At 32.4% G+C, this 16,345-nt stretch overlaps 1 protein-coding gene across 4 annotated transcripts in view; it reads left to right on the top strand.

Moving 5' to 3' along the window:
• The first annotated feature begins 2,300 nt into the window (after positions 1–2,300).
• The window catches only part of LOC131060608 (nucleoside hydrolase 3), a 109,600-nt gene continuing 95,555 nt past the window's right edge, over positions 2,301–16,345 (top strand). For 2 of the 4 annotated variants that reach the window (XM_057993913.2, XM_057993910.2), the window contains exons 1-2: positions 2,560–2,724; positions 3,581–3,658. The gene's annotated coding sequence lies outside the window, so the exon portion shown is untranslated. Of the gene's footprint in view, positions 2,527–2,559; positions 2,725–3,580; positions 3,659–16,345 lie in introns of those variants that run through there. The other 2 variants (XM_057993912.2, XM_057993915.2) reach the window with 2 other exon arrangements.

Below are 16,345 nucleotides of genomic sequence, written 5' to 3'. Positions count from 1 at the left end.
TGCAACATAAAATATTATAATAATTTTAATTCTATGATACAATAAATTACATATATTTTATATCATCTTTCGTATGCTTAAGAATTCGACATGAGGAAATTATCCATCTTTAATAAAATTTTGATGTAATGAGAAAACTATCAAGAACTTGTCCATTTCCAATTACTAGTCAATAAATATAATTGAATAGCTAGAACTAAGTTCAAATTTATTTTATAACATCTAAAAAATATAGATTCTTACAAAATTACACATGGGCCCTTCATTTGTGTCATGAAAGTGGAGTTTCCATATAGTCCAAAATTATGTCCCAACAAAGTGGGTTTCTTAGAGAAAGTCCATATTGCGTCATCAAAAAAAAGGTTTGTCATATAAAATTCAATGTATACCATGAAAAAGTGAGTTTACTACATAAAATCCAAATTCTTATATAAAATCCAAAGTATATCATGAGAAAGTGAGTTCCCTATATAAAGTCCAAATTATGTCCTAAAAAAGTGAGTTTCCTACATGTAAATTTCTACACAAATCTCAATATATCCTAAAAAATTATGAGATTGGTCCCACAAATTGATTCTTGTTCCCAAAATTGTGAAACTTCTCCATAGATCTTCACGTGTCCTACAAAAAGAAGTTTTAGAAGACCATGTATCCCCAACTTATGTCCCCACATAAATGAGTTCTAGAAAGACCGGGTATCCCCAATTTATGGCCCACATAAATGAATTCTAAAAGGACCATACATCATCAATTTGTAACAAATCATAGAAAGACCATGCATTCTCAATTTATGCTCATAAAAAGGAATTCCAAAAAGACCCTACTTGTCCACAAGACCAACTTGTTAAGCAAATACTTAAAGAAACACATCTCTTCAATTTTCACCCATAAAAATGAGTTTTAAAAGGACCCTACTCCCCAATTTGAGGCAAATGGATAGGGGTCCAGAGCCAATTTGGCAAGAAAATTCTAAAGAAAACGCCTAAATTTTCAAGGGTTTTCACCTCCCCAAAACATACTTGTTACCATATCCATAGATGAAAAGTGAAGACAATACTCATCAAAACTTTATCAAGACTTTGGGATGTGTTGTCTCTATCCACTTTAGGAAGTGGGCCTCTCATCTCTATTCCAAGTGGAAGCAAGCCGAAACCCATAAAGACCCTACTTCCCAATTTGTATTAAATAGCTAGGGGTCCACATAGATACTTAAAAAACACACATCTTCAATTTATACCCATACAATGAGTTCCAAAGACTCCCCACCCTCAATTTGTATCAAATAGCTAGAGGTCTAGAATCAATTTGACAAAAGATATTTTTAAAAACGCATCTCTTTAATTTATACCCATAAAAATGAGTTTCAAAAAGACCTTTTTCCCTAATTTGTATCAAATAACTAGAAGTACACATGACCGATTTGACAAATAGATACCTACTTTAAAAAACACATAGGGGAAGCGTATCGGTAGTCGTTATAGCTAACTTCACGCACTCACAGATTCTAAATGGTGTATCGGATTTTGACGATTTTTTTTGTGGTCTCTGCATGCAACTTAACTGGTTATAGCTATTGTTTTGGCTTCTGAATAGTAACGATGCACATCGTGAGATCCATTATGCACGCAAGGGTCAAAAAGTACACTTTTCAAAGTGTCGCCTGATACCTAATTAAAGATGTCCCAATAATCGTGCACTTAAAATTGCCAATACTTATGCACAAATGCTCCAGTAGTCGTGCACTATGGGTACCAATAAAGGTGCACAAATGGCCAATTATGATCCAAAAATGCGAACAAATGAGTGGCTATTGGTACACGTGAAATTTATTAATACACTTTTAGTTATTTGTTTTTTATTTTTTTTAAGTTAGTAACTAGGTGGTTAGGTGTGCAAGGAGTGAATGGTTATTGGAACATAAACGGTCATTGGTACTCTTCCCCTAACTCTAAAGGAGTTTTGACCTCCTCGAAACATACCAGTTAGGACAAGAAAGGAAAGGAAAGGAAAGGAAAGGATCTTTTATAATCCACTATGCCAACAATCTATATATAAGTCTACAGATTGGTTAGAGTAATATGGGACTACCCCGTACTTCTTGCAGGAGGCACCTAACTACACTACAAATGAGGCGTACATACTCTAACCCTTATAAGATTTGAACTTGTGACCTCTCTTTCAAGAAAAAACAATACTCATCAAAAATTTAAAAGACCTCGAGATGTGGTATCTCTATTTAATGGTGGGCCATCTCATCTTTATTCCAAGTGAGGCAAGCCAAAACCCCAAAAAAGCTAAGAGATGTAAAGGCGCATGGAGAAGGATGGAGAAAACGTGGAAATCCAAACAACCCCAAACACCGGCATTAAATCAAACTCGATCGAAATTAGGAATTTGTCCCCACTCCTGCTCCTCACATAGTCGCATCGTCTTTTTACAAAAAGCCAAGTAAATTTGAGGGGAATAATTAATTTCTTCGAAAGTGCGGGATGAGGACCACCACTGCCACTTGCAAACTACATAAGCGTGCCGTCACATTCAATTTTTTTATTCTTATTATTATTTTATTTGAAGATTTTAAATGTGTTGGCAACTACTTCCCCCGCAGTCCGAAAGTTTAATAGTCTTCTTTCTGTTTTGCAGGAACAGTCAAAATACCCCTTTCCGCTCCCCTCTCCATCACTGGTCGATTTCTTTACACCTCGCCTGAAGCCTTTTTGCAAGGTACATGCTACTCACCGAATTATAGTTCTTTATTTGCTTTTCTGTTATGTTGCTTGTTCTTTGAGATTTCTGTTGGTAATTCTGTTTCAGAACTGAAAATTTGCCTGTGAAAAGTTTGTTTCATGAAATAATTCTGTTTCAGAGCTAAAAATTTGCCTGTGAAAAGTTTGTTTCATGAAATAATTCTGTTTCAGAGCTAAAAATTTGCCTGTGAAAAGTTTGTTTCATGAAATAATTCTGTTTCAGAGCTAAAAATTTGCCTGTGAAAAGTTTGTTTCATGAAATAATTCTGTTTCAGAGCTAAAAATTTGCCTGTGAAAAGTTTGTTTGATGAAATAATTCTGTTTCATAGCTGAATATTTGTCTGTGAAACTCTTGTTTGATGAAATAATTCTGTTTCAAAGCTGAATATTTGTCTGTTAAACATTTGTTTGATGAAATAATTCTTTTTCAGAGCTGAATATTTGTCTGTGAAACTCTTGTTTGATTAAATAGTTCTGTTTCAGAGCTGAATATTTGTCTGTTAAACATTTGTTTGATGAAATAATTCTGTTTCAGAGCTGAATATTTGTCTGTGAAACTCTTGTTTGATGAAAATGTTGTCTGTTGGTTGAGGATTTAGTTGACTGATAAAGCTTTTTCATGAAATTATTGTAATAGATAATTTGTCCTCCTTGCAAATGAAATTTGTTGGATTTAGTTAGCTGTTAAAGCTTTTAAATGAAATTGTTGCAATAGACAATTTATTCTCCTTGCAAATGAAATTTGTTTGATTTAGTTGACTGTTAAAGCTTTTAAATGAAGATTATTATAATACACAATTTGTTCTCCTTGCAAATGAAATTTGTTTGATTAGAGAAAGGATGCATTGGTGTGGACGGTACTTGAATTTATCCCTCAAAACGAACAGAGTTGAAAGAAATTTGGCATGCAGGTCAGTATCATTGTATTTGACTAGGTTGTGTAATGAATTTCTAGAATTAACTGCGCAGAAATGATCTTTTCTGTGAAACGTTTGTTTCATGAAATAATTCTGTTTCAGAGCTGAATATTTGTCCGTGAAACCATTGTTTGATGAAAATGTTGTCTGTTGGTTGAGGATTTAGTTTACTGTTTAAGCTTTTTCGTGAAAAGTATTGTAATAGACAATTTGTTCTCCTTGCAAATGAAATTTGTTTGATTAGAGAAAGGATGCATTGGTGTGGAGGGTACTTGAATTTATCCCTCAAAACGAATAGAGTCGAAAGAAATCTGGCATGCAGGTCAATAATATCAATAATATTGTATTTGACTAGGTTGTGTGATGAATTCCTGGAATTCACTGCGCAGAAATGATCTTTTCTGTGAAACGTTTGTTTCATAAAATAATTCTGTTTCATAGCTGAATATTTTTCTGTGGAACGTTTGTTTGATGAAAATGATGTCTGTTGGCTGAGGATTTAATTGAATGTTAAAGCTTTTAAATGAAAATTATTGTAATAGGCAATTTGTTCTCCTTGCAAATGAAATTTGTTTGATGAGAGAAAGGATGCATTGGTGTGGACGGAACTTGAATTTATCCCTCAAAACGAATAGAGTCAAAAAAAACTTTTTTGGCATGCAGATCAATAATATTGTCTTTGACTAGGTTGTGTGATGTATTTCTGGAATTAACCGCGTAGAAATGATCTTATCTGTGAAACGTTTGTTTCATGAAATAATTCTGTTTCATAGCTGAATATTTGTCTGTGAAACGTTTGTTTGATGAAAATATGGTCTATTGGTTGAGGATTTAGTTGACTGTTACAGCTTTTAAATGAAAATTATTGTAATAGACAGTTTGTTCTCCTTGTAAATGAAATTTGTTTGATTAGATAAAGGATGCATTGGTGTGGACGGTAATTGAATTCATCCCTTAAACGAATAGAGTCGGAAATTTTTCGGCATGCAGGTCTATAATGTTGTATTCGACTAGGTTATGCGATGAATTTCTAGAAATGATCTTTTCTAATCTTTCCGAGAATCAAATTTATGAGCTTCAATTTCAATAGAGTGTGCTTTGAGCCAAATTACAGGACTCAGTCATCAGAGAAAAATAATTTCTCTACATACAATAACAATTCAGAACAAATTTTGCTGCTTAAACAATTGTATTATCTAAACTCATATTAATTTTGAAGCGGCGGTAATTTGACATGTTTAACTGCAATCTCTGGTTATTCCAATATAGTGAAAACCTCAATTCCTGTTCGCGTAATCCAATTGCTTAAGGCGCTGCACTATTGTGTACAAAATTGATTCTGTAGGTGATCTTATTGAACGGCTTAGTCTTATGCTAATGAATCTGGAAAGCTAATGTGACTGGACTGGTTTTATGAAAATCGATGCTCCTAAGTTTTCTTAGCCTGAGCTGCGGTTAAATTTTAGGAGCAGTTTGCGTCACTGACTGTCTCTCATGCTAATTAATGGCAATTAAAACTAATGTTCTGATTCCAAATTTTGAGGACAATGCGAGTAAAAAATGTTATTTTGTACTGGGAAATACCGGTACATACTTCACTCCAACAAGTACGGGCATACAAGATAATATTTATTAGTGCTCAACATGTTTATATAGTCAATGAGCCAGTTGTCCATGAGCCTCTCATTTATTGTTTAGTTGAATCTATAAAGTTTATAGATGTATCTTTGACTGTATTTATTAATTAATTAAAAATTATTGAATTTTGATTTTTAATTAAATAATAAATATGGTCAAAGGTGCATCATGTGAATTGTATAACATTGTTATTCTTAACGAGCTGACTAGGAATCAAGTCTTGTTGAATGTAAGGCTTTTACCTCATAAGGGATGAGGCCGAGATCATGCCCTCAACAAATTTGGTGGAATGGACACTCCTGAGCTTTTAGCTCCAAAGAGGTTTTAGCCTAAGGCTCATGCTATTGTATTGAGTATCTAAAACAATTTTATCGATGAAAAATCCTCCATCAATTTTTTTCAAAAACTCTTTTCTTGTAAATGGTATTAAATTAGTATATATGATCGCTTGAATATTTAAATTCAAGAGGTTTATGTCTACTAATACAAAATTATTATTAAATAAATATATATAATACATATCTCTTAATTAAAGCTTTGAGAGTTTCATATTTAGAAACAAACAATATTATCAATGAAAATTTGTTTGGTGTTTGACCACGCATCTTTTGATAGACTCATCTTACTTATGTGTACCATATGTTCTTTTTTAATAGATATTGAACAGAGCAATTTACAACGAATAGATGTTATCAATAAATAATTGAAAGAAAAAGAATTAAACCAACCTATTTATAAACAAATAAGAGTCATATATGTATTATATATCATTTCCTAAAAGAACTTGGATGTTGTTTATATACCTATGATCTTTCTTTGTGAGGCCTTAACAAACCCCTTAGTTGGTAGCCCAATCAAGAACAACATTCCTAAGAAAGTTTTCCATTTTTCTATAAACCAAACCCAATTTTTCTTCGCAAACAAATAAATTGATACAATTTTTTACATATATATCACACAACACATATTTCAACAAACTCAACCATCCATATATTTTTTACTAATAATCTTATTAATCGCAGCTCCAATAATTTAATATAATTTATATTAATATCTAATAACAAAATTAATCCAACTTGTAACTATATTATAATGAATGAATACAAATAAAACTTAATTTAAATACAGTAATATTTTTTTATTATATTAAACCAATTTAATTAATAGAAAGCCTTTTATACATTATTTTATTATTTATATTTATACTTTCTTTGTTTTCTTATGCTATGTATTAGAACCTTTTCTTTTTGATATCACAAACGTTATTGAAATCTCTATGTACCATTAAAAAAAACAAGAGTGCGAGGCCTCTCTCATCATGTTTCGACGGAAGGAAATCATGAGCTTAGCATATTCCTTTTATAAACATTTAGTTGTGACCCTTTTTGGAAAAAAATCACAAGGAATCTCTAATGACGGTAACATCGTTAATCGAAACTTAGTCACATGGAGCAAATAAGTAACGAGGGTTTAATTTGACGGTAGTAGGTATGATTGTTTTGAGCTTTTTCATTGTAAAGTAATTTTGAGGGGCAGATTTTAGGACTATAAAATGTTCACAAGATTGTAGAATTTTCATTTTTCATTTATCTTAGCAGTCGAGTTACTTTTAATTGAATGGTTAGTGAAAAAAAAAAAATTGTTATGGAAATTTGACTTTCAATTTTTTTTTTTAATTTTTTTTTTAAATATATAATATAGAATCAAGGTAAAATTGTAAAGAATAGTAGTTATTAGTGTTGTAGTTAAAAGAAAAAAACATTAAATTATATCACACAAGTAGTAATAGAATTTACAAATTAAGAACAAATACAACAAGTCAATAAGTGGCATTGTTTGAAAAGACATGAAAAAACATTTGTAATTTACAACCAATTACAACGTACCAACATGCATTACAAAGAGGAAACATGATGAAACACTTTGCATGTTGGTCGTAAAATGGGCTTTGTACTACTTGTTAAGCTACGTTGGTTAAGTATGTTAGTGTCGTCGAGGGTAGTTGTCTGTTGCACGACGGTTCCCCACGGGTGGTAACTGCAACCCTCGACCGTGTCTTTATATATGCTCTTGTACTTGTTGTTGGATACACTGATGCAGAGAATGATTATTTTTACAAATTAAGAACAAATACAACAAGTCAATAAGTGGCATTGTTTGAAAAGACATGAAAAAACATTTGTAATTTACAACCAATTACAACGTACCAACATGCATTGCAAAGAGGAAACATGATGAAACACTTTGCATGTTGGTCGTAAAATGGGCTTTGTACTACTTGTTAAGCTACGTTGGTTAAGTATGTTAGTGTCGTCGAGGGGGGTAGTTGTCTGTTGCACGACGGTTCCCCGCGGGTGGTAACTGCAACCCTCGACCGTGTCTTTATATATGCTCTTGTACTTGTTGTTGGATACACTGATGCAGAGAATGATTATTTTTACAAATTAAGAACAAATGCAACAAGTCAATAAGTGGCATTGTTTGAAAAGACATGAAAAAACATTTGTAATTTACAACCAATTACAACGTACCAACATGCATTACAAAGAGGAAACATGATGAAACACTTTGCATGTTGGTCGTAAAATGGGCTTTGTACTACTTGTTAAGCTACGTTGGTTAAGTATGTTAGCGTTGTCGAGGGTAGTTGTCTATTGCACGACAATTCCCCATGGGTGGTAACTGCAACCCTCGACCGTGTCTTTATATATGCTCTTGTACTTGTTGTTGGATACATTGATGCAGAGAATGATTATTTTTACAAATTAAGAACAAATACAACAAGTCAATAAGTGGAATTGTTTGAAAAGACATGAAAAAACATTTGTAATTTACAACCAATTACAACGTACCAACATGCATTACAAAGAGGAAACATGATGAAACACTTTGCATGTTGGTCGTAAAATGGGCTTTGTACTACTTGTTAAGCTATGTTGGTTAAGTATGTTAGTGTCGTCGAGGGTAGTTGTCTGTTGCACGACGGTTCCCCACGGGTGGTAACTGCAACCCTCGACCGTGTCTTTATATATGCTCTTGTACTTGTTGTTGGATACACTGATGCAGAGAATGATTATTTTATTAGACATTTTGGCATTAATGAAAGCATTGCTCTGAGTTTCTAGTTACTATTCTATCCTATGGTTATCATCTGACTACTGATATGCAATATTAATAACACACCCCGCGAGGTAAACATTGTATAGGTTCATATTGCAATTATTCTGAAGTTGATTTGCTTGATCTTGAATTTGTTGAAGTTGTACCATGGCCGGAGCATTCTTTTTGGACAAATCTAGAAGCCATGACAACAAAAAGGCAACCTTAAAAACTATGTTAGGGTAAAGCATTAGAATACTAAAAAGAAGGTTTTTGTCTTTTGATTTTCAACTTTAACAAGAGAAGGTTTGAATAATCGAGTGAGAGTATGAAATCTCTACAAAAATAAATAAATATGTATATATTTAAGGTATTGTATCAAATCCATAAAATCGTTTAGTTATTTGATACAAGATTATGAATCTTAGGTTGAAATCTCTTAGATTATAAGTGATGGATTGAGAAGTATTCATTCTATCAATCTCTTTGATCAAGAGTGAAGAACTCAAAACTATTGATTTTGCCAAAGTCACATAGGGCATGATCCCAACCTCATCGTTTATGGTGTTGTGGCCATGTACTCAATGTGACTTAATCCTTGATAGACTCGTTCAAAATTATTCAACTTCACTAGTAAACGAAGGACCCTTCCACAAGTTTCAATATTTAAGATAGATAATTATTAGTTAATTTTTGTTTCTTAATTTAGATTAATTAAATATATATATAACAAATGGTTAATTAATTTTAATAAAAAATTGATAATTGAAAATACTATTTGCAAAATAAATTATAAAGGACGTAACATACAGATATGAAAATTATGATGGAAAAAAAGTTTGATATAATACAAAATTTGAGTATCTTAGTCATATTAAAATGGATGCTCTTTTTTTGGGAAATGTATTGGACATTGAATAGTTTTGAATTTTTTTGTGGGTTGAATCCATGCCATGTTTTAGTCTTTTGTGGTATTGAATTGACATACAAAAGTGATACAAAACCTACAAGACTAATTTTATTGATTGTAGACTACAAAAATTGATCGGGTCGCCTAAAACTTTAATATTTGTTGGTATATAAGGACTAGAAATATTGAAAAATATTTTGGGGAGAGATCATGTTGGATTGTGAGGATTATGTTTTCTTACATTGACCTCTTGTTTGGACCAACTTTACAGTCATGTAAGAATAGTAAAGACAACAATTAGACATGTAAGTGTCCTAGATGATTTTGATGCAGACTAGATTATTTTTAGTGTTTCAAAATCAAGTGTTCCTAGAATAATTATTTTCTTCAATGCACAAGATTTTTGGATATAAACTGGATCATTGATCTAAACTAATGCATGTTAAATACCTTTAAATATTAAGACGTAGCAACTAATTCTATAAATGTGTACCAAGCCAACTCATAATAGTGACTGAAATAGGTGGGAATGGGCAAAATTTTAAAGTCAAGAGTCAAGTCCACATTGTGTGGGAGTGAACTTGCATGTCATGATATTGACTTGAGATAGAAAAATGTGAATCTTGAAATAGGGAATGAATGTGTGACAATAAGTGCAAGGATGGGTAAAATAAAAACTTTACCCAAAATTTGCATTATCCTTTTTAAATAATTTAAATTGTTTTTACAAATTATTTGTTCTCAAAGTCTCATGGCACTGGCTATGCAGCCCTTAAAAAGGTAGTGCATAGCCTAGGCATGTCCTTATGCTTCTACAGTAAGTACCATCCGTCGGCAGGCCTCGAGGAAAACAATCTCACGTATGTGCAACCTTCTCCCTCACCGAAAAAAAAGTATGCCTTGTTGTCATTAAATGGAAGGCAATTGAATCTCATTCTCGTAGGGGAAGCCAAGGGCCCCACTAGAAGGCTGCGGGCCCAACGCTCCCTTTAAAAAAAAAAAATTATATTTTTTTAATATATTTTATTTATTTTTTATTTTTTATTTTTTAATATATTAAATTTTTTTCTATATTTTATTTTTTAATTTTTTAATATATTTTATTTATATTATATTTTTTAATTTTTTTAATATATTTGATTTATACTAATTTTTTAACTTATACTAAAAATATAATTAATAGCCAACCCGTTAATGGGTCCTGGAGGGTTAGTCCCCTTTCGAAACCAACAAAAGACGAGGTTAAATGGGAACTGCTAGCAAAGGAGTGGATTAAAATTAATTTTGATGGGGCCTCTAGGGGGAATTCGGGTATCTCAGGATTGGGAGTAGTTGCAAGAGATGATAAAGGGGTTATCCTATTCAAGGGGGCTCTAAGACTACAGAATGGGACAAATAATGAAGCGGAAGCACAGGCGGCACTAATGGCTACGAAATTGGCCATAAACATGAAAGTGTCAAAATTACATTTGGAAGGGGATTCCCAAGTGGTTATCAACGCAATAGTAAAAGGTAGCATCCCCTCATGGAAACTATCTCATTGGGTGGAGATAATACACGAAAAACTCACCTCCTTTGAAGATTTTCGGGTTTCCCATGTCAGGAGAAGCGCTAACGCAGTGGTGGACCTTCTCTCAAATGTTGGATGTGATATGACATGCCAAGTGGCCAAGTGGTGGAAGGGTAATGGTAGTGTATGGAAGTGGTATTAATGCAGTTCGTGAAGCTACAAACTAGTAAGCACAATAGACGGCTCGTAAGGACGAGTAATCACTATCACTGGCATAATAATTAATGTGGCAGTTCACAAGCATAGAGTCTTGGTTCGAGACAATGGCGGTGGGTAGGAAATCTGCTGTGAAATCTCTTTCCATTTATTTCACAAATCATGCATTTATACCTAGCCACAAACGACGATGGACTTATAATTAATTTGAAAGTTGTGCAATGTATTCGCTAAAAACTGGGTTAATGAAGGTTGTTTGTGTCTTTGTTGTTTAGTTTTTCTGGTTTAACAGGTTGCGAGCAGGTTCAATGGAGGCTAATTTCACGCTCTGAACAGAGAAGAAATTGGTCCCTTTCCTGGGAACGGTTTCGGACAAGCGTCTGCAAGGTCTTTTCAAATACAAGGAAGAGAAGTTGTGGAGTGCTGCTCGGTTAATGCTGGGGGAGGAATTGGTGCATATCCATTTCCGGTACAGAACAAATATGGAGGTCTACTCTTTGATAATGGCCTGGGCGTGTGAATTCGAGCCCGAAGTAGAGAAAGTCAAGCTAACAATGAAAAAGCTTGTTGATGGGGATTACTTAATTAATCTAGATTCCATCCTGGAATGGGTGATCCCCCAGACAGGAATTCGCATCTGGGAAGGCAAAGCAGAGGAGGAGATACTATCGTTTGTCAGGGGACCAAAGAGTCGATTAAAGGAGCAATGCAGGGAACGAGCTTGCATTGGCTGGGAAGCCATGAAGTTCTGTGTCAAGTTGATACAAACAGATGAGGTCCTTAAGGCACTTAAGGTGGTGGCGTGCATGGAGGTGGGAAGAGAGCTCCAGGACCGATTCGAGGAGGGGAGAGCAGTCCAATTTCTAGCTAGCCTGGAAGGTGACCCAGACTTCGGGAACTTGGACTGTATTCCGAAGATGAAGACTGAAGCGGCCAAAGGGAAAGCCTTGGCGGATATCAATGATGAGGAGAGGAAGATGCCGAACCAGAGCGACTCGGATTGAGCGGTCATGGTGCAAAAATATGTGTTTTTTGCTTTAAGCGTTGTTGGTTTTTCAAAAACAAAAACTTTTATGGATTACTGTAATATGTTGTGCATGAATGCATAGTACTGTGTTACTTCTTTTTCTGTTTTTGTGGGAACTCTGCATAGTAGGTTTGAACTGAATTTGGGTTGATGTTGATATCTTTGGCCCTGTAGATTGTAACTTTTTTCTTGAAAATTAATATATCCAAAATTACCGATCAAAAAAATATATATATAATTAAAATATATTGAAAAAAATATTAAATAAGTCTAAAGTTTAAATAAGACCATCCTTATATCTATTAATAAATATTTAGGATGTATATACTAGTTTGTAATAGTGGGGTGAATAATATCTCTATATTTAATTTTATAAAATTAAATAAACTCTAAAGTGAATAAATGTTCAATTATAAAGTTTATTCAAAAGTTAATAAACTTTACAAGCCAATTAACTTGCACTTATAAGTCTAATATAATTCAAAAACTACTAAACTTTCACTTATAAAACTTTATTAAATTTATAAAACCTATGAAACTCATTAAACTTTCTATAAAACTTATTAAATTTTCATTTATAAGTGAAATTTTATAAGTACCATCATCGGCAAGCTTCGGGGCAAACAATGCCAAGGAAAAACAGTGCCGGAAAAAACATAATGATTTAACATAATATTAAGTTAGCCAAAAAAACATAATGATTTAACATAATATTAAGTTAGTCGTATGTTTCATTGTGACACAAAGTCCAAGGTTCATAAATTTCATATTGTCATGATCACAAAAGCAATTTCTAATCTTATCTAGATGTTTGCTTTTAGGTTATCCAATTCTTTGAGAAACATAACTTCAGTAATTTCTCGAAACTCCTATTTATGAGACTTTCTCCAACCCTATTTTTCAGCGAGGGTGAGCTAAGCATGATTTTTAAGTGAAGATATATATCTTCACTTACTGGTTATGAAAAATGGAGAAATACAGTAACAGCCGCATTGCTCATTCTTGTCCCTATTCACTATGAAGATCGTAACTTTCTCTAGGTTTTCTTTTAATTAGCATTACCTTTATGCATCTAAATTTGATTCAAAACACGAAACAAAGTATTATAATGTATTTTAGGAAGAAGTTTAGGTTTATTTTTTTAAATTAGACAAAATATTTAAATGGATTTTATATTTATATTAGATAAATAAATAAGGAGTTGAGGTGTTTATAATTATTTTAAGTTGGAAATGGAAATAGGAGTAGGGAGGGATTGTATTTAATTTGATGATTGTAAGAGTTGCATATGATTAGGAAGAAGGTATGAGGAGTTTCTAGAGTATTCAAAATCAATTAATGAAAAAATATGATTTTATATGATCAGGGGTGTGTTTTTGTTGTGTTGGCATATTCTATGGTGTAATATTGTCTCTTTAGGCACGCTAGTTTTCTTTTAGGTATTGTAGTGTCTCCCTAAACATAATAACATCCTTTATAAATTTTGGAGCGAGAGTTGCAATTTTTATTTGAAGGGGAAAAGTGGTCCTAAATACTTTCTGGGATCTACATTAGCCAAATCCCAAGGCTGATCAATATTGTGCATAAGCATAAAGTTATATCTTACATGTGGGCCACTTCCAAAATCACAAATTTGGAGCCCTTAAAAATTGACCAAACATGGATACTAGTTACACTTGACTTTTATTGGAGATGTTACTTTTGATTGGAGAAAAACCTTAGATGTATGGTTAATGTTTTAACCATAACCATTTCATTATATATAATGTCACATGACCTTCAATTGACAATTTTTGAGTGGCAAGTGACTACATACATTCCACGTGTTAGGTTTTTGTTAGACAAAAATTATTGATTCAAGCCACTTCTTATCTTCTACAAGTTCTGGAGTTGGGCTTGCAATTTGTATTTATAGAATAAAAGGGGTCTTAAAGCTATTTTTGGATTCTATCTCGATCAAATCCTTGGACTAATTCAAAATTGGGTGGAAGTAGGCTACTTTAGATCCCTTAAAAATTGACCACATGTGGACACCACATACTCTTGAACTTTGATTGGCTCACTTAGGTCAAAACGTGAGACACATATTTATAATAGGTTAGAAATCATATTATGCAATATATATCTAATGCAAAGATGCATACTTGTAGGATTCGATATAAGTTTGGAAGAACACTATTGTCTTGTTTGTGTTATTCATTATGCTTGTAGTGGTATATAATTTGAACTTTGGGCAAACAATGTTTGGGATCCTAAATGAAGAATAATAGAGTCACTTTCAAACTTGAGAGTTCCCAAATATGAATTGTTTACTAGGATACTTGAAGAAAAAGACAAGAATAAAGAACAATAGAATGACTTAAATGATGTAAGAGTAAAATAGATTTAAAGGTCACTTGGATAAATAAGTGAGGGATTATTTTATTAAAAATTGTTCTAATATAGTTAATAGACCAATCAATACAAAAAATATAGAGAATAAGAAAATGTTTATATTGCATTTTAAAGAGTTTGAGATAAAATGATACTATGTTAATAACTTTCAAGATGGTCGTTATCTAGAAATAAATAAATGTCTCAAATTAAGATACAAATTTTACATTCTTTCTTTTCAATCAACTAAAATTAAAAGAAATAGATCCTAAACTTTGTCGAATTAGGGAAAGAAGAAGACTTAGAATTTAACTTCAAATTTACTTTTTGAAAACATAGAACATAAAAACCAAAATGATTATATTATAGATATGATATTTCTATATTTCATATAAATAAATTACAATATTTTTAATAAAAATTATATCGAATTTAAAATAAATATTACATCATCAAAATAAATAAATAAACTATATTCTCTTTTGAAAAAATCTCAAATAATTTATTTTGTTTCCTAATCAATCACTAATAAAATAAAAAGGATACGTCCTCACAAAGAATGTACAACCGTGTTAGAAAGAAAATAGTGAACCTTTGACAACCAAATTCTCCCTCCATAAGAAGAGAGGCAAACGGAAGAAGTTACCTAAGGAATATTTGATCAATTTAGATGATGTTGTCGGTTGCGGGCCTCCCCTGTCTTAATCTTAGAATATTGCCCATGCCTACGTCGCAAACACATCCACGTCAGGTGGCCACATGATGTCCACATATTTTATCAAATACTTTCCCCCCACCGCCAAAAGACGTTGAATAAAATGAAAGAATTCAGGACATTTTGTCATCTTAGTGGTGCCCCCCACAAAATTTGTCAATTTCTACACCTAATCACCACATTATTCTTGTTTTTGTATGATATTCTTCTCGCGTTATGATATAAAAAATGGAACTAAAAAGTGTATTGTAGAGGAACAATACAAAACAAGAATTGATCATACAACAATCATAACATTTCAAAGGGACAAAACTTTGAAGCATGGTAAGTTTGGTGACATTGAGGATGAACACACGACAAAAACAAAGTTACATCAGTTTTTATGAAAGAATCTTTAAATATTACATTACTTATCAATGGTTAGTCTTTCTTATTGCAATTTTTCGACTCATTTAGATACACATGCACATTAGCAAAGCCTATTATACTAACAATCCATTATCAATGCAATAGTACATATTCCACTCCTTTCCAAGTTTCCTCTTTCTTGTCTGTGAAGAAGAAGAAATAATTTTAATGTCTACGAGACTTAACAAAGTCTATGGGACAGCACATCAAATCTAACCGATTTCTGCAAATTTGCCTGCTTTTTGTGTAAAATGCTGACAAGTGATGGGTTACTTCCAACTTGATAAACAAAGGTATTCACCAAGAGCACCTTCTTCATTCATTTTCTCATAGCCGAAAACATCTAGAACCATGGGTTGTAAAACATTATTCTTCTCATGACAAATAAACCATGAATGCACCTTTTACTGTTGCAAAGGAGTACCTTACCTTTTAACATCTTTGATTTGTGTTACATAATCAATACCAATACTAAAGATCTAAACATTTTTTTGACATGGCTCTATTGTTAATTTATTTTCGTTGTTTGTTGTGTTAATGGATGTTGTTATTTGTATTTTTTTTCTTTGGATTAATATACTTATAACTTTTTTTTTGTGATCTTGTTTTTTATTGTTGTAAATGATTGAAATCTATATATTTGCGAATATCTATATGTTTTTAGGACTTGTAGATGTTAAAAGGTATCTTAGAGATTTTGTTGTAAAAGGGTTGAAGTATAAAACTTTCTCAATTGCAAATCAAATCTCTTTATCAGTTGCACAAGATTAGATGACACACAATAT

This window comes from Cryptomeria japonica, chromosome 2 (assembly GCF_030272615.1).
Source record: "Cryptomeria japonica chromosome 2, Sugi_1.0, whole genome shotgun sequence".
NCBI classification, from domain to species: domain Eukaryota; kingdom Viridiplantae; phylum Streptophyta; class Pinopsida; order Cupressales; family Cupressaceae; genus Cryptomeria; species Cryptomeria japonica.
The sequence above is the reverse complement of the archived record's forward strand: the minus strand, read 5'-3'. Positions and strand labels throughout refer to the sequence as shown.